Source organism: Hoplias malabaricus, chromosome 5, assembly GCF_029633855.1.
Source record: "Hoplias malabaricus isolate fHopMal1 chromosome 5, fHopMal1.hap1, whole genome shotgun sequence".
In the NCBI taxonomy this organism is placed as follows: Eukaryota; Metazoa; Chordata; class Actinopteri; order Characiformes; family Erythrinidae; genus Hoplias; species Hoplias malabaricus.
Genome location: NC_089804.1, coordinates 4,828,875 through 4,851,023, shown reverse-complemented (window position 1 = coordinate 4,851,023; position 22,149 = coordinate 4,828,875).

The following is a 22,149-nucleotide window of genomic DNA, read 5'->3' as shown; positions in this document are numbered from 1 at the left end:
ATCTAGCGTTACTCATTTGGAAATTGTTGTAAGAATATCATAAGAATATTCTACTTATTTCTAACTTATTTTTTGCTGTGTTAGGTCGTTTTATCTACAGAAAAAGCTTTAGTGTTAGTTTAGTTGAGTTTTGCAGTGTACTCACACCAAAGAAATGAGAGAAAGAGACCTTCCGACATGTCATTTTACTCTTTCAACATACCATTCGGGCGGCACGGTGGTGCAGCAGGTAGTGTCGCAGTCACACAGCTCCAGGGGCCTGGAGGTTATGGGTTCGATTCCCGGGTGACTGTCTGTGGAGTTTGTGTGTTCTCCCTGTGTCTGCGTGGGTTTTCTCCGGGTGACTGTCTGTGAGGAGTGTGGTGTGTTCTCCCTGTGTCTGCGTGGGTTTCCTCCGGGTGACTGTCTGTGAGGAGTGTGGTGTGTTCTCCCTGTGTCTGCGTGGGTTTCCTCCGGGTGACTGTCTGTGAGGAGTGTGGTGTGTTCTCCTTGTGTCTGCGTGGGTTTCCTCCGGGTGACTGTCTGTGAGGAGTGTGGTGTGTTCTCCCTGTGTCTGTGTGGGTTTCCTCCGGGTGCTCCGGTTTCCTCCCACAGTCCAAAAACACACATTGGTAGGTGGATTGGCGACTCAAAAGTGTCCGTGAATGTGTGTGTTGCCCTGTGAAGGACTGGCGCCCCCTCCAGGATGTATTCCCACCTTGCACCCATTGATTCCAGGTAGGCTCTGGACCCATCGCGACCCTGAACTGGATAAGGGTTACAGATAATGAATGAATGATAATGAGTGAATGAACATACCATTCCACCTTAAAAGACGCAGAGCTAAACAAACCAGAGACCTGCAGAACCCCACACTCGTAAACATTGCCTTTAAACTGTTCAACACCCATGCAGACAGACAGCTCCTCTGCTGGCTTGTTAGCAAGCTAATACCTACATGGCTAATGGGTCTTTTCACAAATGGAGGACCATTTAGGCAGCAGTAGTCTTCCAAAATTGACTTGTTTTTAGAGTGATTTTTCCTGTAAGACTAAAGCAGAGGAGGTTTATCTGCAGTCCTTTTTAACTAAAACAACCTGTGGTCAGTGTTGGGGTCAGTTCAGTTTAAAATCACACGAGGAACTGAAGTTAATCTGCACTTTTTTTAACCTCAGTTCGTCTCGCGGATTTCAAGCGCCACTCACGGTGTTTGGCTGTAAATGTCCGTGGTCCATTTTGTGTACAGTTTTAAACCTGTGCTGTCTTCTCTGAACCTGTAGATGGCAGCACTGCCACAGACGACGCTCAGCTCCACAGGCCTCCGAGGAAATTAGTAAAGAAGTTAAATGGATATTTTAAAGTCTCAGAGCCGTCAGCTTTTATCAGAAAACCTTTACACTTTCAAGGAGTCTGTGTCAATTTTAGTTGTTCATTCAGTGCCATTTTTAATTATTCCGGTAATGAGCCTCTGATATAACCTTCAGGCGTATTTCTCTCATCTTAGCCCTGTCTTTACAATGAATCTTTCAGTACCTCCTTGACATTACTCAGAATTACTGTGAAGTGTCAGAATATGAGTAGTTTTACTATGAGTTTGTATTATTGAGTCTCTTCTAAAGTATTTAGTAACTGCGGTGTCTTATTTAGTTTTATGACTTTTTCAGTATCTACTGGGAAATATTCAGTATCTACTAAGAATATTTTTTATTACTCAGAACTTACTATGAATGTTTTATGAATGGTATAATAATTATAATGAGTTGTTCAGTATCTAATATTTTTCGTTGTTAAGATATTTTAATCACATACTGGCAAATCTATTATTTATTATTATTATTCAGTATCTACTAAGAATCCTTCAGTATGTTTTTTAATTATTCAGAAGTTACTGTGAATTGCTCAGAATTAAATATGAATTATTCAGTATTTATTGTAAAATAAAAATAAAAATATTTTACCCCGAGTATTTAGCCTCTGGGATCCACACAGGCCCCAGGGAGAGCGCCCCCTGTTGGACCCACCAACTCCACCTCCAGAAGACTGCGATGCTTTACTAGGAGGAAGTCTCTCATGTAAATACTGGCCCAGACCTAAATACTCCAGTGAATCTGCAGCTGCTGACTATATATTTGATGCAGAATTATTTACTATGAACACTGCGATGTCTCATATACACTTTTTATAAACATTTTTAGTAATCTGTGATCATTCATTCATTCATTGTATGTAACCAGTTCAGGGTGGTGGTGGGGCCGGAGCCTACTGGGAATCACTGGGAGCAAGGCAGGAACACACCCTGGAGGGGGCGCCAGTACTTCACAGAGCGACACACACTCACACATTCACTCAAACACTCACACCTACGGACACTTTTGAGTCTCCAACCCACCTACCAACATGTGTTTTTGGAGCCTGGGAGGAAACCGGAGCACCCGGAGGAAACCCACGCAGACACAGGGAGAACACACCAAGCTCCTCACAGACAGTCACCCGGAGGAAACCCACGCAGACACAGGGAGAACACACCAAGCTCCTCACAGACAGTCACCCGGAGGGAACCCACGCAGACACAGGGAGAACACACCACACTCCTCACAGACAGTCACCCGGAGGAAACCCACGCAGACACAGGGAGAACACATCACACTCCTCACAGACAGTCACCTGCAGGAAACCCACGCAGACACAGAGAGAACACACCACACTCCTCACAGACAGTCACCCGGAGCGGGACTCGAACCCACAACCTCCAGGCCCCTGGAGCTGTGACAGAGACACTACCTGCTGCTCCACTGTGTCGCCCCATTATCAGTGATTTTGATACAATATTGAATCTCTTATGAATAATTTAGCATTTATTCTGAAACTAACACACAACTTCAGGAATGTGGACTCACATGCAGACGCTTCAGAGTGGACGGAGTTAATCCAGTGTGTGAAGTGAACTGATCTCGAGTGGATACACAGTGGAGTAAACTGACCTCAGGCCTCAAGGCCGTTACAGACAGCCGCCTGGAGCTGAGCTAATAACACACCGCAGCGCCGCAACATCTGAAAGCAGTCGGCAGACATGACGTGATATACACACGCCAGCCTTGACAAGGACGCACACTCATGAAGGCTTCACTCACCAGGGGCTGTCTGTGTGTGTGTGTGTGTGTGTGAGAGAGAGAGAGAGAGAGAGAGAGAGAGCAGCCATTGCTGTAATGACAGAGTGAAGCAGGATTTCTTTCACGTTGCGTTAACCTCCCTGCCGCCACCTTCTGAGAACGTTGTTTTCACCACGTGAACGTGTGCCTGTGCCTCTGTGGTTCTGGATGTTGATAAAGTGGTCAACCTGCAGGACTACCATCATGGATTTAGACTGTGTGCTACTACATAATCTCTAAAGCCATTTTCAGTGCAGTGTTCAGGCAGGGGGCGGCTCACTAGGACTTTACCTGGACTTTGTGCGGGCGACTGTCAGGATAAAGGCCGTGTAATGTCTGATACCACTGTTGAAGGACGTTTACGTTCACATGCACAGAAAGAGGCGTAAAGGAATAAAAAAACACTTTTTATAAAACACAGAGGATGTCCCCTCACTGTTTGCTGCACTCCTGGTCTGTGTGTGTGCTGGAAAAAGGTCCAGTGAGTTTACAAAGCCCTGTTTCAGTAAATGGGGAAAAAGAACCTAACGATGTAATCCCGATATGTCTCAGTGTTTCTCTCTCTGCTTCACTGGCTGAGACACGGCAGAGAAACAGAATTTGGAGGTATTTCGATGATGAACCTTCGAAAAGAGAGGAGGATGTTGCTCTATTCCTGCTCCATAGGGGGGTAACACTGACTTATTTTTGCTGTTACAGTTACATTACTTAAGGTGGAACTGACTCTAAATTCAGGAGAGCGCTAACTGCATGAAAGTAAACGCAGAGGGAAAGTGCTACAAAACTAAACAGCTCGAGTTACACATGAGTTTCTGTAGGAATTCAAAACGTAGACAACACATAGAAATAACATTCGTTCTTCCCCTCGAACATAACGTTGCACTTTAAAAGACACTTCCAAACGAAAGAGCTTCCAAACGAAAACAAAGGTGGGGAGCACTTCCCCAGAATCGGGGACCTTTGAATGGCATTGTCAGGCTTCTCTTATGAGAGACGAATGGAGACAAAAACCTTTCAAGGCTTTATCCCCCCCTCTATCTTCCTGGAGGCACAACATGAGAAATTCCCTATAGAGGTGTGAGACCACACGCTGCTCCACTGTAGCCCTCACATTGCACATTTCCTCGCCCTCACTCCTGTTTGTGCCGGAGCAGAATTCAGTGACACAGTCATAAAAATCTTTTCGTATTATGTGCAATGTCAAGGTTTTTCACTTAAAGGAAATGAACACGTAAATCATTGGCCTTCCCTGTGTTGTGTGACAGATTACACACTAAAAAACCATTTTATTTTCTGTTTAATTATCAGTTTAATCGACAAAATATCACATTATCCCATTAGTTCTCATTTAGACATTAAAATGACAGAAATATAAGTGAGTGTGGCGGCACAGTGGCGCAGCAGGTAGGTGTCGCAGTCACACAGCTCCATGGACCTGGAGGTTGTGGGTTTGATTCCTGCTCCAGGTGACTGTCTGTGAGGAGTGTGGTGTGTTCTCTCTGTGTCTGCGTGGGTTTCCTCCGGGTGACTGTCTGTGAGGAGTGTGGTGTGTTCTCCCTGTGTCTGCGTGGGTTTCCTCCGGGTGACTGCCTGTGAGGAGTGTGGTGTGTTCTCCCTGTGTCTGCGTGGGTTTCCTCCGGGTGACTGCCTGTGAGGAGTGTGGTGTGTTCTCCCTGTGTCTGCGTGGGTTTCCTCCGCGTGACTGTCTGTGAGGAGTGTGGTGTGTTCTCCCTGTGCCTGCGTGGGTTTCCTCCGGGTGACTGTCTGTGAGGAGTGTGGTGTGTTCTCTTTGTGTCTGTGTGGGTTTCCTCCGGGTGACTGTCTGTGAGGAGTGTGGTGTGTTCTCTCTGTGTCTGTGTGGGTTTCCTCCGGGTGACTGTCTGTGAGGAGTGTGGTGTGTTCTCCCTGTGTCTGTGTGGGTTTCCTCCGGGTGCTCCGGTTTCCTCCCACAGTCCAAAAACACACGTTGGTAGGTGGATTGGTGACTCAAAAGTGTCTGTAGGTGTGAGTGTGCGTGTGTCTGTGTTGCCCTGTGAAGGACTGGCGCCCCCTCCAGGGTGTATTCCCGCCTTGCGCCCAATGATTCCAGGTAGGCTCTGGACCCACCTAAAATAAAACACAAGTGAAGTAAGATGATTACTAAAGCTTGTGTATGAATAACTCACTCAGATTCAGTCACAAGAGCAGAGAAATGCGCTTGACTCTAATGTGCTCACAGTTTTTTTAATTAGACCCTATGATGGAGTGCTAATATGGCTAACAGAGGATACATTTCTCTTCTCATTATAAAACACATCAAGACTCTTTACACCACTGATGTGAGGTGGTGGGCTTCAGTGCTTTGCTCTACAAAGCAAGACGCTCAGTCTCCAGAACGGCAAACACAGCACAATCACATGACGCAGGGACAGCTTAGTTTTGCCTGTATTAAGTGAATTAGATTTTGATTGAACCATTCTGAGCATGTGTGTATGTGTCTTGGGGAGCCCCTGGTCTGCTGCTGATACCACGGATCAAGCCACAGACTCTGAGGTTACACAAATATGCAGGAACTGTGTGACCTTGCCCTTAAGTGAGGGGACACTTCTCACCCTGCTGAACCTAAACATGGAGGAAAGAGGGTGGCCTTTCCTCTAAGAGAGAGAGGGAATACCTCACACCCGGTGGAACCCAAACTTGCCCTTAAAGGTGACATTCATGAATTTAATCTTTTTTCAATCAAATTTATAAACACTTTTTTATAAAATTTAAAGGATGTTTCCTCTCCATGTGCTGCTCTCCAGTCTAATGTGTTTAAGAAGGCTCAGTGTCTGTAAAAAAAAAAAAAAAAACAAAGTGCATCGGTCCAGTATGCTGGGCTTTCTCTCTCTCTCTCTCTCTCTCTCTCTCTCTCTCTCTCACTCTATTCCTGCTCCATAGGGGGGGTATAGACTATTACTGAGGTAGGAACTGACTCTAAATTCAGGAGAACGCTAACTGCATGAAAGTAAACACAGAGCCAAAACTAAACAGTTCGAGTTTCTGTGGTGATTCAAGCAGTGAATATAAACTTTTGGACTTCCACTTCATCCACATACCAACAACAGACAACTGGGTTCTTAAGGCCTCGACGTTAAAAGAGGAGACGCAAGCGCACCCTGAGGAATCTGAGGCTCTTCGTGTTTGAAGCATGTTGTCGGGGCTTCTCCAATTCGGATTTTTTTTTAAGCTTTTTCAACGTTTAAAAGTCCCAGCTGCTGACTTTGAGTCCAGAATTCCAGAGAAAACACTCTGAGAGGAAATAATTAAAAATACATGAACTTGCATTGATTAAGAAGTAATTAATACACAAACGTGCACTGAATGTTTGGAACGTTTTTCAGTTTTCCTGATCTCAGTTTGCCATAAGGGCCTTTACATTCTCTCTCTTCCAGACACGTATTCATTCTCTCTCTCTCGCTCTCACTCTCTCGCTCTCTCTCTCTCTCTCTCTCTCTCTCTCTCTCTCTCTCTCTCTCTCTCTTCCAGCCTGAGGGATATTGAGCAGTGAAGCGTTTATCTTTGCCATGACTGGACATGTTGCTGCATCCACTCGGCTACACTGCTGCTGGCTACGTCTAACACACACACACACACACACACAGTGTAAGAAAGAGAGAAAGGGCGAGAGAGTGTATGTTTGTTTAAGTTCAAAGCTACATTCATGTTAAAGCATGAATCTTTAAATTCATGCATATCTATGTACATTCATTCCCTCTTTCTCTCTCTCTCTCTCTCTCTCTCTCTCTTTCTCTCTCCTCTCTTTTCTCTCTCTCTCCTCTCTCTCTCTCTGTCTCTCTCTATCACACACACAAACACACACACACGCCGCTATGCTCTATATGATGTGGCAGGGCGTCTGAGGGGAGCTTTACCAGACTTGTGATTTTTACTCCAGTGGGCAGGTTCACTGGGGCAGTTAGCCTCATGGGGTGTTTGGCTCGGGGTCTGGGGGAGATTAGAAAGGTTAAAGAAGCAGGATTCACCCCTTACACCTTACTGAAGGGCCACACACACCGCTCAGTCCACGCAAACACACACACCACCGACCCCAAGCTCGACTCTAGGCCACGGGATAAACTACCGTCATTAGATAGACATTACCTTCAAACACTGAGGGACACACTCACCCCGTCACACACTCACCCAGTCACCCAATCACACACTCACCCCGTCACACACTCACCCCGTCACACACTCACCCAATCACACACTCACCCCGTCACACAATCACCCCGTCACACACTCACCCCATCACACACTCACCCAATCACACAGTCACCCCGTCACACAATCACCCCGTCACACACTCACCCCGTTACACACTCACCCAATCACACACTCACCCCGTCACACACTCACCCAATCACACACTCACCCAATCACACACTCACCCAATCACCTAATCACACACTCACCCCGTCACACACTCACCCAGTCACCCAATCACACACTCACCCCGTCACACTCACCCAATCACCTAATCACATACTCACCCCATCACACACTCACCCAGTCACCCAATCACACACTCACCCCGTCACACAATCACCCCGTCACACACTCACCCAATCACACACTCACCCCGTCACACAATCACCCCGTCACACACTCACCCCGTCACACACTCACCCAATCACACACTCACCCCGTCACACACTCACCCAATCACACACTCACCCAATCACACACTCACCCCGTCACACACTCACCCAATCACACACTCACCCAATCACACACTCACCCCGTCACACACTCACCCAATCACCTAATCACACACTCACCCCGTCACACACTCACCCAGTCACCCAATCACACACTCACCCCGTCACACTCACCCAATCACCTAATCACATACTCACCCCGTCACACACTCACCCAGTCACCAAATCACACACTCACCCCGTCACACAATCACCCAATCACACACTCACCCCGTCACACACTCACCCAATCACACACGCACCCCGTCACACACTCACCCAATCACACACTCACCCAATCACACACGCACCCCGTCACACACTCACCCAATCACACACTCACCCCGTCACACACTCACCCAATCACACACTCACCCAATCACACACTCAACCCGTCACACACTCACCCAATCACACACTCACCCAATCACACACTCACCCCGTCACACACTCACCCAGTCACCCAATCACACACTCACCCCGTCACACTCACCCAATCACCTAATCACATACTCACCCCGTCACACACTCACCCAGTCACCAAATCACACACTCACCCCGTCACACAATCACCCAATCACACACTCACCCCGTCACACACTCACCCAATCACACACGCACCCCGTCACACACTCACCCAATCACACACTCACCCAATCACACACGCACCCCGTCACACACTCACCCAATCACACACTCACCCCGTCACACACTCACCCAATCACACACTCACCCAATCACACACTCAACCCGTCACACACTCACCCAATCACACACTCACCCAATCACACACTCAACCCGTCACACACTCACCCAATCACACACTCAACCCGTCACACACTCACCCAATCACACACTCACCCAATCACACACTCAACCCGTCACACACTCACCCAATCACACAATCACCCCGTCACACACTCACCCCGTCACACACTCACCCAGTCACCCAATCACACACTCACCTTGTCACACACTCACCCCGTCACACACTCACCCAGTCACATAATCACACACTCACCCAGTCACACACACTCACCCAGTCACACACACTCACCCAGTCACACAATCACACACTCACCCAGTCACCCAATCACACACTCACCTTGTCACACACTCACCCCGTCACACACTCACCCAATCACACACTCACCCAGTCACCCAATCACACACTCACCTTGTCACACACTCACCCCGTCACACACTCACCCAATCACACACTCACCCTGTCACACACTCACCCAATCACACACTCACCCAATCACCCAATCACACACTCACCCAGTCACATAATCACACACTCACCCAGTCACATAATCACACACTCACCCAGTCACACACACTCACCCAGTCACACAATCACACACTCACCCAGTCACCCAATCACACACTCACCCCGTCACACACTCACCCAGTCACACACACTCACCCAGTCACACACTCATCCAGTCACACACTCACCCCGTCACACAATCACACACTCACCCAGTCACACACTCACCCAGTCACACACTCACCCAGTCACACACACTCAGCCAGTCACCCAATCACACACTCACCCAATCACACACTCACCCAGTCACACACACCCACCCAGTCACACACACTCACCCAGTCACACACACTCACCCAATCACACACTCACCCAGTCACACACACTCACCCAATCACACACTCACCCAGTCACACACACACACCCAATCACACAGTCACCCAATCACACACTCACCCAGTCACACAGACTCACCCAGTCACTCACACACTCACCCCGTCACACACTCACCCAGTCACCCAATCACACACTCACCCAGTCACCCAATCACACACTCACCCAGTCACCCAATCACACACTCACCCAGTCACAAAATCACACACTCACCCAGTCACACACACACTCACCCAGTTACTCACACACTCACCCAATCACACACTCACCCAGTCACACACACCCACCCAATCACACAGTCACCCAATCACACACTCACCCAGTCACACATTCACCCAGTCACACACACACTCACCCCGTCACACACTCACCCAGTCACACACACTCACACAGTCACACACTCAACCAGTCACACACACTCACTCACCTGTGGATAATATCACACAAACCCAGTCACACACACTCGCCCCATCACACAATCACCCAGCCACACACATTCACACACCTGTGGTTAATATCACACACTCACCCAGTCACAAACACTCAACCTGTCACACACACTCACCCAGTCACACACACTCACGCACCTGTGGATAATATCACACACTCACCCAGTAACACACACTCAGACCTGTGGATAATATCACACACATAACCCATCACACACTCACGCAGTCACACACACACTCATACAAGCACACACACACCCCGTCACACACACTCACCCAGTCACACACACTCACACACCTGTGGATAATATCATACACTCACCCAATCACACACACTCATACAGGCACACACACACACCCCGTCACATACACTCACCCTGTCACATACACTCACCCAGTCACACACACTCACCCAGTCATACAGACTCACCCAGTCACACACAGACTCACCCAGTCACACATTTACCCAGTCACACACTCACCCAGTCACACACAGACTCACCCAGTCACACATTTACCCAGTCACACACTCACCCAGTCACACACACTCACCCAGTCACACACACTCACCCCGTCACACACACTCACCCAGTCACACACACACTCACACACCTGTGGATAATATCACACACTCACCCAGTCACACACACTCACACACATTTGGGCAGTCCATGTGTTTCTGGTCTGTGGGACAAACCCATGCAGACACAGGGAGAACACACCACACTCCTCACAGACAGTCACCCGGAGGAAACCCACGCAGACACAGGGAGAACACACCACACTCCTCACAGACAGTCACCCGGAGGAGAATGTCCTGCCCTGGACCTCGAGCCCCTGCTGCTGTGGGACAGAGACCTTTAGCTCCCTGAAGTTAGCGGACGAAGCGCAGCTGAGGAGCGCATTTGAATTTAACCCTTGGTCTGACCCTCTACTTTAAGAAAGTTCTAATCCCTCTCTCTAATCATGACTCGTCATATTCTCTCTGATCTCGGCTAGTCGGGTCTGTCAGGCGGCCTTTCCGCTGACTCTGGGCTAATGCGGGTGTGTTTACATGTACACAGAGGAACCTCTCGGGCGCCGTGTGTTACTTAATAGTGTTTCTACATGTGTGCGGTCATGTGCCTGACCACGCTCCCCGGGTGTTTCATAATGACGCTCAGTAGTCGTGAGTGTTCATCACTTTTTATCAGTATTAGATCTCCCTGCTTTCTCAGAACTGTTCAATGGCGTTTTTAAAGTGGTACTGTGGCAATAAACTGAATTTACATCCATTAAATGTGATTTATTTTGCTATTATTCTGTATTCAGAATCAGTTACAGATTGCGCTGCTGTTTCACCACTGTCACAAATGAAGTGTGTGTGCTTTGGTCGGTTCCCTGGTGAGGTTCTCCCTCTGTTCTGTGGTTAAACATCACAAACGTGTTTGGCGTGCAGCAAACACTGGATTTATGGTTTGTTTTGAAGCAGATCAAAAATAACGTTGTGAGCGAGCACCACATTCACAGCAAACTGTAAAAGACATTTATCACAAGAAAAAACTTCTCTCTCTCTGTGTCTCTCTCTCTCTGAGTCTCTCTCTCTCACTTTCTCTCTCTCTCTCTCTCTCTCTCTCTCTCTCTCTCTCTCTCCTCTCTCTCTCTGTCTCTCTGTCTCTCTCCCTCTCTCTCTCTCTCTCTCTCTCTCTGTCTCTCTCTCTGTCTCTCTCTATCTCTCTCTCTCTCTCTCTCTCTTTCTCTGTCTCTCTCTCTCTCTCTCTCTCTCTCTCTCTGTCTCTCTCTATCTGTCTCTCTCTCTCTCTCTTTCTCTGTCTCTCTCTCTCTCTCTCTCTTTCTCTCTCTCTGTCTCTCTCTGTCTCTCTCTCTCTCTCTCTCTCTCTCCGTCATTTATAATTTAGCAGTTAGAGTTCTCCTCCAAGTGTGTTGAGCTCTAGTTGCACTGTGTTAGCAGCAGTTCCAGAAATAAACAGTGTGTGAGTTAACGTCCCAGAGGAGATGCTAGTCTTCAAACCCCCCTCACACTCCAAACTGCACCGAACCCGACCCACCCCCTCCACCCTCCAGCTTGGTGGCATCTTGTGGGATGGTCGTAGGCCACTGGGGGTAGTCGTAGATCATAGTTGAGATAATGTAATGACGAAAATGGGGGTGAGGATTGGACAAGAGTCTCCTTTAATGAGTGTTAAAGCCAAGCAGCTTCTCGTCAAAGAAGTGCCCCTCTGCCTCCCAACGAGGGTCATTGCCTCCTGTCTGTCTGTGTGAAACCAGCCAAAACATCACACACACACTCTCACTGGATAGACATATGGAGTCTTTTAAGAGTCTCTGGGCGCCTGTAAGGAAACGGAACATATCTCAGTATTGCAAGTTTGCTTACAGCTTTATAACAAGCAATAAAGCAGACGTAGCCTCTATATTTTACACCCTACCCATCTTTTAAACCACCAGCTATAACATTACCCTTGTTCCTCCACTCACTGTCCATTCCCTCAGCCCCACTGACCACACAGGGGCACTTTGTAGTAGCGCAGTTACAGTCTGTGGTCTAACAGTGGCTCTGCGTACTTTGCTAGCCTCCTACCTGCCTGTTTTTCAATGGTCGGGACCCCCACGGAGCAGGTATGATTTGGTGGTGGATCATGTGTTAGTGTTAGCGCTGGTGCTAGTGGATCAGACCCAGCAGTGGTGCAGCATCATGACTAGAGGACGAGCGACACACACTGTGCAGCGACAGATGAGCTACTGTCTCTGACTCTACATCTACAAGGTGGACCAACGAGGGAGGAGTGTCTCACAGAGTGGACAGAGAGTGGACACAGGGTTTAAAAACTCCAGCAGCACTGCTGTGTCTGATCCACTCTACACCAGCACAACACACACTAACACACCACAACCACGTCAGTGTCACTGCAGCGCTGAGTATGGTCTTGTCTAAAAATCTTGGTCTCAAACATTAGCCAAAAGTCACTAAGCTGGGGTAAAAAGGGGGCAACAGGGGAGCGTGAGGCGCACCAGTGCAGGGGCTAACTGGAGGTTAAGTACCTCACTCAAGGCCACAGAGGTGAGGGTTTTAATCTCAGTGAGAGGTGCAAGTGCAGCCTCTAATCTCTTAGTAACAGGGTTTACCATGTCGTTAAATAAGTGTGAACCAGTGTCAGTCAACTCTCATAAAAGCAGGTGCGATATTTCTGTAGATAATCAACATTAGCCATAGCACAACTAGCTTTCAGGCCTAAATTTATGGAGTAGACCTTTGGAAACTCTTATGCTAATGTGCTAATCACAATTTGGTATGTGTTTAACCGTTGCTTTGGTTAATTAGAGGAGCATAACACTGTGGTTTCAAGTTGAGCTAAGTTAAATTAGCATGGCCACTGCATAAAGCTGTGTGTTCTGACAGTAAACGCTGTGTCTAAGCCTCTTTCAGACCACGACTGAAGCTAAAGTGTTTGTTAGCCTTCGGAGGCTGACCATCCGATACACCCTCACATAACTGAGCGTTACTGGAAACCCATTGAGTGAACCCTCGTAAACTGAACAAAAATGGCCTCTATCTCAGGACCTGGCATCTACGTGCTAGCGGGTTTGGAGCCGGAGTATCACATTCATCACTTACTGTAAGATTTGACATCCAACGATCATCCGCGGCTGCTGTACAGCTAAGAGCTAGCCACGCTAGTCAAAGGGTCTGCTCTGGTCTGTTCCAGTTCACACGGCTGACGGATGGACTCTACGGCTTAGCCTTCCCTTGTTCTAAAGCCCTTGATTCAGCCTGATATTGAACCAGTGAGTGGAGGAATAAGTCGTAGCCCCTCAAAGAGCACATTAGCTACAGTTGTGGCCTCAGTTCATTTCCACTGGAAAAAAATGTAGGCTCTAGACCATGTATTTTGCCCTACATTATGCTCTAGACCAAAAATGTAGTTTCTAGACCAGTCTAAGACCTCCTTTCTGTAAAAGTGTTCTCCCTGTGTCTGCGTGGGTTTCCTCCGGGTGCTCCGGTTTCCTCCCATGGTTCAAAGAACACTCGTTGGTAGGTGGATTGGTGACTCAAAGTGTCCGTAGGTGTGTGTCGCCCTGTGAAGGACTGGCGCCCCCTCCAGGGTGTGTTCCCGCCTTGCGCCCAATGATTCCAGGTAGGTTCTGGACCCACAGCGACCCTGAATTGGATAAGGGTTACAGACAATGAATGACTGAATGAATGTTAGCTCTGTAATGGCTCAGGAGACATAATGGTGACTCTCCTAAAATTCCTTAAGAGAAAAAGAATGAGACAAAAAGGAGTCGTGAAACACAGGAGATATATAAAGGAGATAAAGTAGGTTTTACTTCATTTGGCAAATCTGAGCACAGTGTGTGGTGTTACTAAGATTTCAACTAACATTCAGAGACATGTGAGATCACTGAGGTCTTTATCTCAGGAGACACATTTGAGCAGCAGGTGAGTTAATCTCCTTTGGCTTTCCATCTGATCTCACTGTTTTATATGAGAAACTACAGAGACTTTAAGGAGATCTACTTAATCTTAAGAGGAAAGACAAAGGGGGGAGGGGAGCAAAGAAACAGCACTTTCTCCTCCCTCAACATCCCTTCCTATTTCAGATGTGTGTGTGTGTGTGTGTGTGTGTGTTTGTGTATACTCACTGCCCCTAGTGCATTAGTGTGTGTGGCTGTGACAGATGCCGAGTTTATATTTCATGGTACTGCTTTACAGTCGCATTTAGTGTCCCCCTCCCAGCCCTGTGTTTCTGAGGACCCCTGGTTTAACACAATAAAAGCACTGACACATACGTCATCAGAGAACAGTACAGAGGCGATTAAAGCGGAGACTCTGGGATTGAGAGATGACGAGTGTTGTGGCTGTTGTAAAACGCTGAGTGCTAAAGTGTCCACATATCTGTCTAAGAATATAGGCCACACAGTGCTTCTGCGGCTTTCCTTCTATCCTTTTATCGTCTCTGTTACATTAGAGCCATGTTTGCCGCTTGGAAAAAGGGATGAGGCACAGATATAGCATTGTGTTGGGTGATGGATTGCAGCCTCTAAGTGCCCACTTTGCTGTTAGCTTGACGTCATGGTCGTTTTGCCTCAGAAAGGTCTTGATGACAGTTCCCTGCGCCTGAGCACCGCGGATGAACCTCGGCGTTCTGCTAACGCGGACCCTTCGCTTGTTTTGTTCTCGTGTTGTTTGTCAGGCTTTGGATATAAACATATTGTTCCATTTAAAGATGAAGCTAATAGTTGGCGATGGCTTGGACGCTGATGTAAACAAGAAGCCACGTAAAGCTGGGTGACTGCGGACGGAAAGAACGAGAGTCTGCAGCGTTAGGGCGCGAGGACGCTGAGCTAATTCAGGCTCTGTACGTCTGAGAGGATGTATGTCCAAAATTGATTGCAGATTTAGCCTCGTCATTATCAGCTTTAAGCCGTACAGAGTCAGCAGCACGTTTCTGTGGCGTGACCTGAACGCCTGCTTTAAATACACAACCACCACTGAGATTTGCTTATGTTCAGATATGAAGCACCTCATGGAACTCATTCATTCATTTACTCACTCACTCACTCACTCACTCACGTTTAGGAACTGCATCATTTAAATGCACTATTCTTCAAGTTGTATTACACTAGTTTCACACAGCTTCAGGGTTCTGGGCTCGAGTGAGTGAGTGAGTGACTGGGTGAGTGTGTGAGTGACTGCGTGAGTGTGTGAGTGACTGGGTGAGTGTGTGAAACTGTCCACAAGTGTAAGTGAGTGAGTGACTGGGTGAGTGTGTGAGTGACTGCGTGAGTGACTGCGTGAGTGTGTGAGTGACTGAGTGAGTGTGTGAAACTGTCCACAAGTATAAGTGAGTGAGTGACTGGGTGAGTGTGTAAGTGACTGGGTGAGTGTGTGAAACTGTCCACAGGTGTGAGTGAGTGAGTGAGTGAGTGACTGGGTGAGTGCGTGAGTGACTGGGTGAGTGTCTGAAACTGTCCACAAGTGTGTGTGAGTGACTGAGTGAGTGTGTGAAACTGTCCACAGGTGTGTGTGTGTGTGAGTGACTGGGTGAGTGTGTGAGTGACTGCGTGAGTGTGTGAGTGACTGGGTGAGTGTGTGAAACTGTCCACAAGTATAAGTGAGTGAGTGACTGGGTGAGTGTGTGAGTGACTGGGTGAGTGTGTGAGTGACAGGGTGAGTGTGTGAAACTGTCCACAAGTGTAAGTGAGTGAGTGACTGGATGAGTGTGTGAAACTGTCCACAGGTGTGAGTGTGTGAGTGACTGGATGAGTGTGTGAGTGACTGGGTGAGTTTGTGAGTGACTGCGTGAGTGTGTGAGTGACTGCGTGAGTGAGTGAGTGACTGGGTGAGTGTGTGAAACTGTCCACAAGTGTAAGTGAGTGAGTGACTGGGTGAGTGTGTGAAACTGTCCACAGGTGTGAGTGAGTGAGTGAGTGAGTGAGTGAGTGAGTGACTGGGTGAGTGTGTGAGTGACTGGGTGAGTGTGTGAGTGACTGCGTGAGTGTGTGAGTGACTGGGTGAGTGAGTGAGTGACTGTGTGAGTGTGTGAGTGACTGCGTGAGTGTGTGAGTGACTGGGTGAGTGAGTGACTGAGTGAGTGTGTGAAACTGTCCACAGGTGTGAGTGAGTGAATGACTGGGTGAGTGTGTGAGTGACTGGGTGAGTGTCTGAAACTGTCCAAAAGTGTGAGTGTGTGAGTGACTGGGTGAGTGTGTGAAACTGTCCACAGGTGTGAGTGAGTGAGTGAGTGAGTGAGTGAGTGACTGGGTGAGTGTGTGAGTGACTGGGTGAGTGTCTGAAACTGTCCACAAGTGTGTGTGAGTGACTGGGTGAGTGTGTGAGTGACTGAGTGAGTGTGTGAAACTGTCCACAGGTGTGTGTGTGTGTGAGTGACTGGGTGAGTGTGTGAGTGACTGCGTGAGTGTGTGAGTGACTGGGTGAGTGTGTGAGTGACTGGGTGAGTGTGTGAAACTGTCCACAGGTGTGAGTGAGTGAGTGAGTGAGTGACTGGGTGAGTGTCTGAAACTGTCCACAAGTGTGTGTGAGTGACTGAGTGAGTGTGTGAAACTGTCCACAGGTGTGTGTGTGTGTGAGTGACTGGGTGAGTGTGTGAGTGACTGCGTGAGTGTGTGAGTGACTGGGTGACTGTGTAAAACTGTCCACAAGTATAAGTGAGTGAGTGACTGGGTGAGTGTGTGAGTGACTGCGTGAGTGACTGCGTGAGTGTGTGAGTGACTGGGTGAGTGTGTGAAACTGTCCACAAGTGTAAGTGAGTGAGTGACTGGGTGAGTGTGTGAAACTGTCCACAGGTGTGAGTGTGTGAGTGACTGGATGAGTGTGTGAGTGACTGGGTGAGTGTGTGAGTGACTGGGTGAGTTTGTGAGTGACTGCGTGAGTGTGTGAGTGACTGCGTGAGTGAGTGAGTGACTGGGTGAGTGTGTGAAACTGTCCACAGGTGTGAATGTGTGAGTGACTGGGTGAGTGTGTGAGTGACTGCGTGAGTGTGTGAGTGACTGCGTGAGTGACTGCGTGAGTGTGTGAGTGACTGGGTGAGTGTGTGAAACTGTCCACAAGTGTAAGTGAATGAGTGACTGGGTGAGTGTGTGAAACTGTCCACAGGTGTGAGTGTGTGAGTGACTGGATGAGTGTGTGAGTGACTGGATGAGTTTGTGAGTGACTGGGTGAGTTTGTGAGTGACTGCGTGAGTGTGTGAGTGACTGCGTGAGTGAGTGAGTGACTGGGTGAGTGTGTGAAACTGTCCACAGGTGTGAATGTGTGAGTGACTGTGTGAGTGTGTGAGTGACTGGGTGAGTGTGTGAAACTGTCCACAGGTGTGAATGTGTGAGTGACTGGGTGAGTGTGTGAGTGACTGCGTGAGTATGTGAAACTGTCCACAAGTGTGAGTGAGTGACTGGGTGAGTGTGTGAGTGACTGGGTGAGTGTGTGAAACTGTCCACAAGTGTAAGTGAGTGAGTGACTGGGTGAGTGAGTGACTGAGTGAGTGTGTGAAACTGTCCACAGTTGTGAGTGAGTGAGTGAGTGAGTGAATGACTGGGTGAGTGTGTGAGTGACTGAGTGAGTGTCTGAAACTGTCCACAAGTGAGTGTGTGAGTGACTAGGTGAGTGTGTGAAACTGTCCACAGGTGTGAGTGAGTGAGTGACTGGGTGAGTGTGTGAGTGACTGGGTGAGTGTCTGAAACTGTCCACAAGTGTGTGTGAGTGACTGGGTGAGTGTGTGAGTGACTGGGTGAGTGTGTGAAACTGTCCACAGTTGTGAGTGAGTGAGTGAGTGAGTGAATGACTGGGTGAGTGTGTGAAACTGTCCACAAGTGTGAGTGAGTGACTGGGTGAGTGTGTGAGTGACTGGGTGAGTGTGTGAAACTGTCCACAAGTGTAAGTGTGTGAGTGACTGGGTGAGTGTGTGAGTGACTGGGTGTGTGTGTGAAACTGTCCACAGGTGTGAGTGACTGGGTGAATGTGTGAGTGACTGGGTGAGTGTGTGAGTGACTGCGTGAGTGTGTGAGTGACTGGGTGAGTGTGTGAAACTGTCCACAAGTGTAAGTGAGTGAGTGACTGGGTGAGTGAGTGACTGAGTGAGTGTGTGAAACTGTCCACAGTTGTGAGTGAGTGAGTGAGTGAGTGAATGACTGGGTGAGTGTGTGAGTGACTGGGTGAGTGTCTGAAACTGTCCACAAGTGTGTGTGAGTGACTGGGTGAGTGTGTGAATGACTGGGTGTGTGTGTGAAACTGTCCACAGTTGTGAGTGAGTGAGTGAGTGAGTGAGTGGGTGAGTGTGTGAGTGACTGGGTGAGTGTCTGAAACTGTCCACAAGTGAGTGTGTGAGTGACTGGGTGAGTGTGTGAAACTGTCCACAGGTGTGAGTGAGTGAGTGAGTGAGTGTGTGAGTGACTGGGTGAGTGTCTGAAACTGTCCACAAGTGTGTGTGAGTGACTGGGTGAGTGTGTGAGTGACTGGGTGTGTGTGTGAAACTGTCCACAGGTGTGAGTGACTGGGTGAGTGTGTGAGTGACAGGGTGAGTGTGTGAAACTATCTGCAGGTGTGAGTGGCAGGATGAATGTCTGATGCCCAGGGTGTGTTCTCAGGATGAAGCTCTTATAGAAGCAGAATGACTGAATGAACAGTGTGCACTGGAGAAATAGTGTATGGTTTAATCCACTCACAACCCGTCCTCTAATATGTTTAACTACATTTTGTAGAGTCAAAATCCCCCAAATATAGATTCATCACATTTTCTTGCACTTCTGAGTGTGATCCAGTGTCCTGCGCTACACCCTGACGGCCTTTTAAAGTCCTGTTCCTCTTCCTCTCTCTGGTCTTTTTTTAGTGCGAGAGTGGTCGATGCGTCCACTAATCTGCGGTACACTTGGCTGGCTTTAATTAAGCCCTGTTCTGTCTGGCGCTGACCGCTCAGGTTTAAAAGTCCATTTGGAGGTAAGACTTGCTGGAGTGGAACCGGGTCTGTCCAGAGAGAGTGACTGAGAGACGCACAATGTTCGCTTTCTTTCCGCCCGAGCAGCGACACTCACTGTCCGTTACCCAAACAGTAGCTGAAAGGATCCATTTCCAACCTCAGAGTCCGTCGTTTACTGACCCCACCCTGAGCTGGAGCCCTTTGAGCCAGATCCGTAAAGTTATGTAACTCAGATAAAGCTGTCACCTCTTTATGTAACAAGACACTCATCGCTGGGGAACCACCCTGTGACAGCAGCTACGTCTGGGATTGGGTTTCCGTCCCAAATCCGTTCCAGCGTCCTGTCTGAGCTCGGTTCCACACTGGCTCTGCTTGGGTGCTAAGTGAACAGAGAGGGCAATGGTTGGCAGCCTGCAAAAGTAGGAGTGACATTTCAGTTTGTGCAAACACACTAGCGAAGCAGCTGACGGAAAACCCAGAGCCTTAGCCTTGCTCCAGAGTTATATTTACCTCATGACTTCAGCCTGGAGGGACAGCTGAAGGGGTAAACGGGGTGATGGACAGGGCCCAGGAGGAGGCTAATTAAGCTCATGAGTGGCAATTTTTAGACGAGGTCATTAGCATCTGTGAAGAATGTTTAGAGGATGGAGAATAAGTAACACTCCTCATGTTAGAGATGGAACTGCATCGCTAAAGGGGCGCAATGAAGGGATATGTGGGAGTCTCCCCATGGCTACGACATCATCAGGGATCACTCTCAGATCTGTCACATGCATTTTCCCATTGTTTTGTTATTTTAGGGTGCTTTCACTCATCCTTATTCTGTCTTTCGCACTTTTCAATCTGATCTGAATCAAAATGTACGAAATGTGCTGTGGACTGGGGGAGGAGGACAGTGCTGTTCCTTCACTCCCACTGTCCCCAATTTTCCTGCCGGTCGTGGGAATCAAACCAACAACCTTTCAGTCCTGAGCCCTCTTCTCTAACCATTTGGCCACAGCTGCTCCAGAAATAGTCAGGCTACTGTGACAACTAAGGGTTTGGGGATCATTAAACACAGTCCACAGCTACATCCTGAAATCATATTACACAAGGAGTATGACATGCATCGACTCAACTCAGAGTTCTCTGAATGCAAGCTCATCTCGAAAGATCTGAAACACACTGGAAAAGTGTGCTTTGGTCAGCGGGGTCCATGTTCCAACTTGTTTTCAAGAGAAATGTACGTTGATCTGACTGTGACAAACATGACAGGGACCATCCATGGGATCAGTAACTTGCACCCTGTACTGGAATTTTGGAGAGACATATGCTGCCATCAGTGTGACATCTTTTTCTATGAAGTCCAGGGTTATTTCAGCAGGACCATGACACGCCTCATAGTGCACTTTCTACAATAGCATGGCTTTGTCCTGCGGCCCGGATCAGTTCCGACTCCTAAGGTCATCGTGAAGAGGAGAATCCGATGATTGTGACCATGGACTGTTGAGCAGCGACCTTGTCTTTTATAAAAAAAGAATGCGTGAAATGCAGCGATTAGTCTCCTCAGTTCCCAAACACTTAGTTTCAGTAAAAAGAAAGGACACTTTTTTGGAAGTTTGGAAGATGTTGCAGGCACCAGATTCTAAATGTGTTTATATGTTGTACAGGAGTAGGCTTAGCTTGTGGGTGTAAATCTGAGCCTGACTTAATGAAAGCACTCTCTTGGACTTGATCGTTGTCCTAACAGTGGCCCGAAGCGGATCTAAACCCTGACTTCCTCCCTGAGAAGCTGCAAGTGATTTGGGGCGCAGTTGTCTGTAATCTCGGATGGAGCGTGAAGCACTGTTTTGCTCTCGCAGGCCAGTGTTTAGACCCTGAGGAACTCCCTGAGCGAGGCTGCCTCGCACCATAGACTTGTTTGAAGTCTGAAGGAATCTGTTTGGGTTTCGCTGCGTTCCTCTGGAGTCCTCTGTAGAGGTGATCACTTCCTTTCACAACTCTCTTTTTTTTTTAGTTAATTTTTCACACATGTCACTCACGAGACTGTAAAACATTCCCCCTGTGACTGGTGCTGCCCGTCCGGCCCAGACGGGTCCTCAGCCTTGGAGGAAATGAATAAGGTGCAAACTCTTGTTTGGGATAATTCTCTTTGAGGAGATGGATTGGGGCATTGTTCTCATTAGTTCAGCGCTGGTTTGTGGTCGATGGGCAGTTGGCTTTGAACAGTAGAGTTCATTGTGAGGATCCATGCAGAGACAGACTCTGTCTGTCTGTCTTTGTTAGTCATGCATGATTATTATCTGTGACGTCACTGACCCACCATTGTGGAGGTATTGTTTCAGTGGAAACACTAAAGAACTGACATTAATGATATCCCCGGGGTGTAGGGACAGCACTGAAACTGGAGACACAGACCAGACTCACTGAGGACACCAGGGACATTATTTAGGTAGTGTTTTTTTTTACCTAGGCAGTATTTGTACAAGGCGACACAGTGGAGCAGCAGGTAATGTCTCTGTCACAGCTCCAGGGTCCTGAAGATTGTGGGTTTGAGTCCCACTCCGGGTGACTGTGAGGAGTGTGGTGTGTTCTCCCTGTGTCTGCGTGGGTTTCCTCCGGGTGACTGTCTGTGAGGAGTGTGGTGTGTTCTCCCTGTGTCTGCGTGGGTTTCCTCCGGGTGACTGTCTGTGAGGAGTGTGGTGTGTTCTCCCTGTGTCTGCGTGGGTTTCCTCCGGGTGACTGTCTGTGAGGAGTGTGGTGTGTTCTCTCTGT